Genomic DNA, 6,000 nt, shown 5'->3' on the forward strand with positions numbered 1-6,000 from the left:
TGATAATTACAGTTGCTTCTGCAAGCTATTTATATGCCTTCCTCCCTGGGTAAATTTCTGGAATCTTGGAAACAGCGACAGTGCCTTTGTCATGGTTGTTTCTCCTATGCTAGCAGAGTCTGGTGTGCACAAGGCTGTGAATAGTGCCTGAATAAATGAATGAACAAAGGTAAGCACCAAAGCTTCCGTGCTTCTCTTTCCAGCTACAAATTGCTCCTGTCATCTGGGTTTGGGAAAACAGTTACATAAGGGTCCTCGAAGACTCTCCTTAGCTGTTTGCATCTTAAATGGTCTTGCTGAGACTCACCCATTCTCCTTTGCCTTGCTTGGCTTCCTCTGTGAGTTTCCATGTTCCTACTTATAAATGTCACTTGGGCCCAGCTCTTTGGGCCTCATTCTCTCCTTACTCCCTCCCTTTCTTCCTCCTAGGAGCAGAATGCTTTGGTTCACCTGAAATGGCTTTCAGAGGAGGTACAGCTGTTCAGTATGTTAAGACTCCATCCAGCCCCTGTTAAAGAGGCTGCAGTGATTCCTGGCTTCTCATTTAGCCACACCCCCAGGACAGAGGTTAACATAGCAGCTTCCCTATTTAATGCATCGAATGATCAACAGGCTGCAAGAGGAAGTGACTGGGCCAGGCTCCCAGAGTCACAAGCTCCCTCAGTCCTGGGCCTTGTAAATTCCAAGTCCCTGGCCATGGATGAGCCTTGGACTGCTTTCCTCAAGTCCTAGAGATGAAGCCAGTCACCTTCCATATCCTAGGTCCATGCAGGGTGCTGAGACACTGATAACTCAGACCACTTCCTGACTTGAAAGGCTTAGAAGAAAATTCATTTTACTGCAATGCAGAGGACTCAGACCATCAGTTGCGCAGCACAGAAGAGATTAGAATCCTGAAAATTGTCTTTGTACCTGGAAAGACCCTTATTTGACTCCAGAAAACCCTCCAGGGCTCCTTTATCAAGTACCAGCTCACAGAAACAACTACAGAAAAATCTTTTAAATCATTTATTTACAATCATAGAAATTTTAGAGCTAGAGGAAAATTCAAGGTAATCTGGTCCAAATCCTTAGTTCACAGGAAAGGAAACCAGATCTACAATTACACAATTATACCATCACTGTGGTGTGCAAACTACCCACAAGACTGTCATCTGAATATTGCATGTCATTTGCTGTTGGAAAAAGAAAATACATAGAATATTTAGGTGAGGCCCTGAGCTACTCATACCATGATCACATTTGATCCTCCCAATAGTAAAATGGATATGTTTATTCCATTTTATAAATGAAGAAACAGAAGCACAGAGACATTAAGTGACATGCTCAAGCTCACACAGCTGGTAAATGATGGATTAAGGATTTGAACTCAGACTCATTTGTTTCCAAAGCATCTATTCCAATGAGAATGAAAATGTTGGCCAGGCATGGTGGCTTACACCTGTAATCCCAACACTTTGAGAGGCCAAGGTGGGTGGATCAGGAGTTCAAGACCAACATAGCAAAACCCTGTTCTACCAAAAATACAAAAATTAGCCAGGCATGGTGGTGCATGCCTGTAATCCCAGCTACTTGGGAGGCTTAGAGAGGAGAATTTCTTGAACTCTGGAGGTGGAAGTTGCAGTGAGCTGAGATCGTACCACTACTCCAGCCTGCGCAATAGGAACAAGACTCCATCTCAAAAAAAAAAAAAAAAAAGGTATTGAATTAATGTTACTGAAATAGGGTCAGAAAACCTAGATTCTATTCCTAAATCTACCACTAACAAGTTGTAGGAACTGGGAAAGGCCTTTCATTCACTGGGACCTAGCTTGTTCCATAAATGGGGAGAACGGAGCTGGGTCAGTGATGGCAACATATGACCACGTTCCCATCCGATGCCAGAGACAGATGTAACTATAAGACCAGGGTACCTTTCTGCCTGAGCTCAAAGTGGGCTTCTAATGCAGAGCTCCATGCAGCCCCTCCCAAACAATTGCTATTGGCACAAATAAAATGTATTTGCCACCTCTTGGCCCAACAAGCTCTCAGATCCATTCCAACTATATTTAATCTGTGAAACTCTGGCCCTGGATTTTGTCATTTCTCTGCAGTGCTGGAAGAAAATTAGGAGCTGCTTATCTGTGATTCCACAGAGCAGATTCCTGCCAGTTGCAGAGCCCTGATGTTCTGACCAATCATGGGTTGTGCCCAGAACTTCAGGAGCAAGGGTGCGGTGGGCTGCCACAAATGACAGGAGGCCACGATTCCAGTTCATCTTCTTCCTTAACTCTGAGTCACATGAATGGAAAGCTTTCCTTGCTCCTGACATTACTGGAACATCACATAGTTCTCTTATGAAATGAATCTCTATTGCTGAAGTGGTTTGATATCAACAATAAGGCAGCCAAAGAGGTACATGGAAAAACCTCACTGTCCTCTCACGCTGATTGGCTTACAGGGTGAGGGGGTGATGGAGGGCCAGTGAGTCACAGCTATCGCTACAGAAGACATCCAGAAACACCAAGTTAAGTCAAGTTGTTGAGCCTGTGGTGAGCCCAAGACAGGAAGTAACAGAAGAATGGAAAATCAGGACAGCATTGAAATCTGACTCTGAGTTGACAAGTTGCTGTCAAATGCCAAGCACAGGGGACAGCAGGAAGTGAGCCAACTGCAGAGAGCCAAGCAACTGGCCAGATCATCAGCCTGCCTCTGTCCAGACCTCAGCAGTGCCTGACCCTTCACATAGCAGGCACAGGTCACTGCGTCCTGCCAACAGTCACCATAGGGGAAAAAAAAAAAAAGCAGTCCCTTCTTCAAGGTGTCTATTTGAGTCTAGCGTCAAATTACCCCAGATTGTCAGCAAGTGCCTATGGTCCTGGCTTGCCCTGAAAGATGAGTCAGTCCAGCTGTGAAGAAAGCCCTGCCGGACCCTGGGAGGCCAACACATGCCAGCCGAGGCAAGAAGACAGGGACAGGCCTGAAGCCGATGTGGACAAGGAAGCCATTCCCTAACCGAGGCCTGGGACTCCTAACCTGCCTCACTTCAGATGGGGCTGTGTTTCCAGGACTGCCTCATACTCCATTTCAAATCAGGCTACTCAATAGTGATGTTTAGTAACAGAAATCATGAAGATTCGTTAGATGACTCAGAGAAAAAACAAACAAGCAAACAAACAGCAAGCACTCTCTCCAAGAAAGAAAAATTCACAGGAAGGGGCCAGTATGTCCAGATCTGCCCTTCCCATTTCTCTAGCTTAGTGGTTCTCAAAGTGTGGTCCCTGGACCAGCAGCAGTGATAGATTTTTGTCATGACACCACTTCAGTAATGTTAACTAAATATATTTCCATTCTTTTAAGACTCAACATAGCTTAGTGAGAAGAGCAGAAGCTCTGAAACTTATTAGAAATGCCCCATCCCAGACCTCTTGAATCAGAAATACTGGGGTGGGACCCAGCCATCCATGGTCTAACCAGCCTTCCAGGCGATTCCGAAGCCTGCTGAAGTTTGAGAACGTCTCCAGCTGAACAAGCCATCCCTGTGTTCCTGCTCCCCTGCCCAGTTTTGTCATGGAAACCTCCCAGGACAATCTGCAGTCAGTGAGCTGATGATCCTAGTCCTCAGCAGCAGGTGACAAAAGGACCTGGCCTCAGGACCGTTTCCTCCCTAGGATGTGATGACAGGCCACTGTGGCTGGGGCATATTAGTGGGCCCAAAAGGAGATATAAAACTCATATGTGGGAGAGGAATGGGAGGGACTGAAAAGCAAGGAAAATGAAGCCCTCCTTATCTCCTCAATGCTCAGCCACTAGAAACTCATAATTACAGCTATTCATAGCCACCATTTATCTAGAAGCTGCCATGAGCCAGGCACAGTGGGACGCCACTTTACCTGTTTCATCTCTCAGCAAATTTTGAGGGAAGTGGCTTTATCCACCCCATTTTACAGAAGAAACTAAGGTTCAGTGAAGTTAGACATCTTGTTGGAGATCTTTGTTGTGACTTGGGACCTGGCCTCATGTCTAAGGCAGCCACCTTGACCACAGCACTGCCTTAATCCAACAACCACCATCCCTTCCCACTCCCTCAGCTCTTCAAAGGGCTTCATTGTGGGTGATGTGGGGCCAGACTAAGACCAGGAATGTGGACTTTCTTGCACATAATAGGTGCTTAACAGATGGTAGTGCTCTCTTTGCCTCTTTGGACACACACAGTGAAGTGATTCAAAGCCCAAGTTTTGGGCAGATTGTACCATGCATAGGCTAAATGGGCTCTGAGAGTCAGCGTCTGGCTTCATAAAACAAATAATGATATCTGCACCCCCCCAGGATGTTATGGAGATGTAATGAGCTTTATCTATAAAGCACACAGTGTTCCACATGTAATAAGCACTGACCAAGTGGTCATTATTATTTTTCCACTGTCAAGCCTAATAAAAGTGTGTGAAGAGACAGGTCATTCATTCTCATCCCTACTTCGTGGTTACAGACATAAGCTCCAGAGAGGCTGAGGGGCAGACCCAGGCTGACACGGCTGGGAGGGTGATGGCAAGGACAAAAGCCCAGCCACCCAGCCGGCATCCGTTTCCATTCCTCCACGCTACACTGCCCAGCCTTGCAAGGCACCCCTGTGTCATGTTGATTCTCTTTGATTGCAGGAACTCACTCCCACTTGTGCACAGTCCAGGAGCTTTGCCCCTAATTGGTGCCGTCACAAGTCTTGTGACAACGTGGGCGATGCTCCCATTAAGAGAGACAGTGGGACACCAAGGCACACTCCCACCTCCAGCCTCCCATCATTGTGGTAACGTCTTTAAACACCTCCCTCCTTCTCCTAAGGAAAACCACAGCCCTGTGAGTGACCAGAAGCAACAGAGTAAAGTCCGGATTCTCAGTTTCCTGATTCCCTCACACAGCATGTCTCTGCGGAGAGTCAGAATCCTGACACTGCCTGGTGGAGGGCCCAAGCTAAAGGTCAGAACTGTCTCTTTGTCAACCAGGGTGGCTGCTCTTATGTGTCTGTGGCTCTGGCTATATCCCTCAGAGGTGTGTGCTAGGCAAACAGAGCCAGCTTCTGCCATCCACTAGTAAGAGCTAACATTCACTGTGTGCCCACGAGCTGCCACGTGTTGTTCTAGCTGTTTGCTAATGAACAGCAGCGAATGATTGTAGTGGTTGTAATGGTCGGGCACACTGGATCTAGAGCCAGGCAGCTTTGGATCAAATTGCGCTCTTCCTCTTACTAGTGGTGCATCTTTGGCCAAGTTACTTAACCTCTTTGTGCCTCGGTTTTCTGGCCTGTAAAATGGGTGTCATACCTTCACGAGGCTCTTATGAGCAGCCTATGTGTTCTATTTGACTCTTTACATATATGTTCTCATTTGATCTTCTGAAAACATTTTGAAGTAGCTATTGTTATCCCCATTTACATGTGAGAAAACTGAGGCATAGAGCCAAGAGGTACCCTGCCCTAGGTCCCACAGATGGTAGTGATTGTAAAAAATAATATCTAACATTTATGAGACTCTTACTATGTGCCAGGCACAACAAAACAGACTGGCTGCTGCAATTGCCCCTACTTTACAAATAGTGAAAACTGCGGCACAGAGAGACTAAATACTCTGCCCAAGATCACACTAGTAAATCAACCAGTTGTGTGGCTTCAGAGTCTGTGCTGCTGTGTGTTTTGCCATGGAACCTCCAGCCCTGACTCCATCTGCAAACACCCCGATATCCACTAATGAGCTGTGGAATCTGTCATTTCATGGGGGTCGGTGGGGAGGTTCCTTTTTACCTTGAACAGCTCTTTTTACCCAAGGAAGAGTTACAAGATAAGTCACAGTGATCATCAAATAGAGGTCGTTCTAACTTTGCAAGGGCTGATCCTCCAATCACAGCAGTTTCTCAGTGGAGGTGCTATTGGCATTGGGATGAGATGTTCTCTCAGTTGTGCAGTGTGTAAACTATCCTGCCTGTTTCAGGATGGTTACCCCTCAACACACACACCCATGGAATGGCAGT

This window comes from Aotus nancymaae, unplaced genomic scaffold, assembly GCF_030222135.1.
Source record: "Aotus nancymaae isolate 86718 unplaced genomic scaffold, 86718_ANA_hifiasm-v0.15.2.pri h1tg000036l, whole genome shotgun sequence".
NCBI lineage: Eukaryota > Metazoa > Chordata > Mammalia > Primates > Aotidae > Aotus > Aotus nancymaae.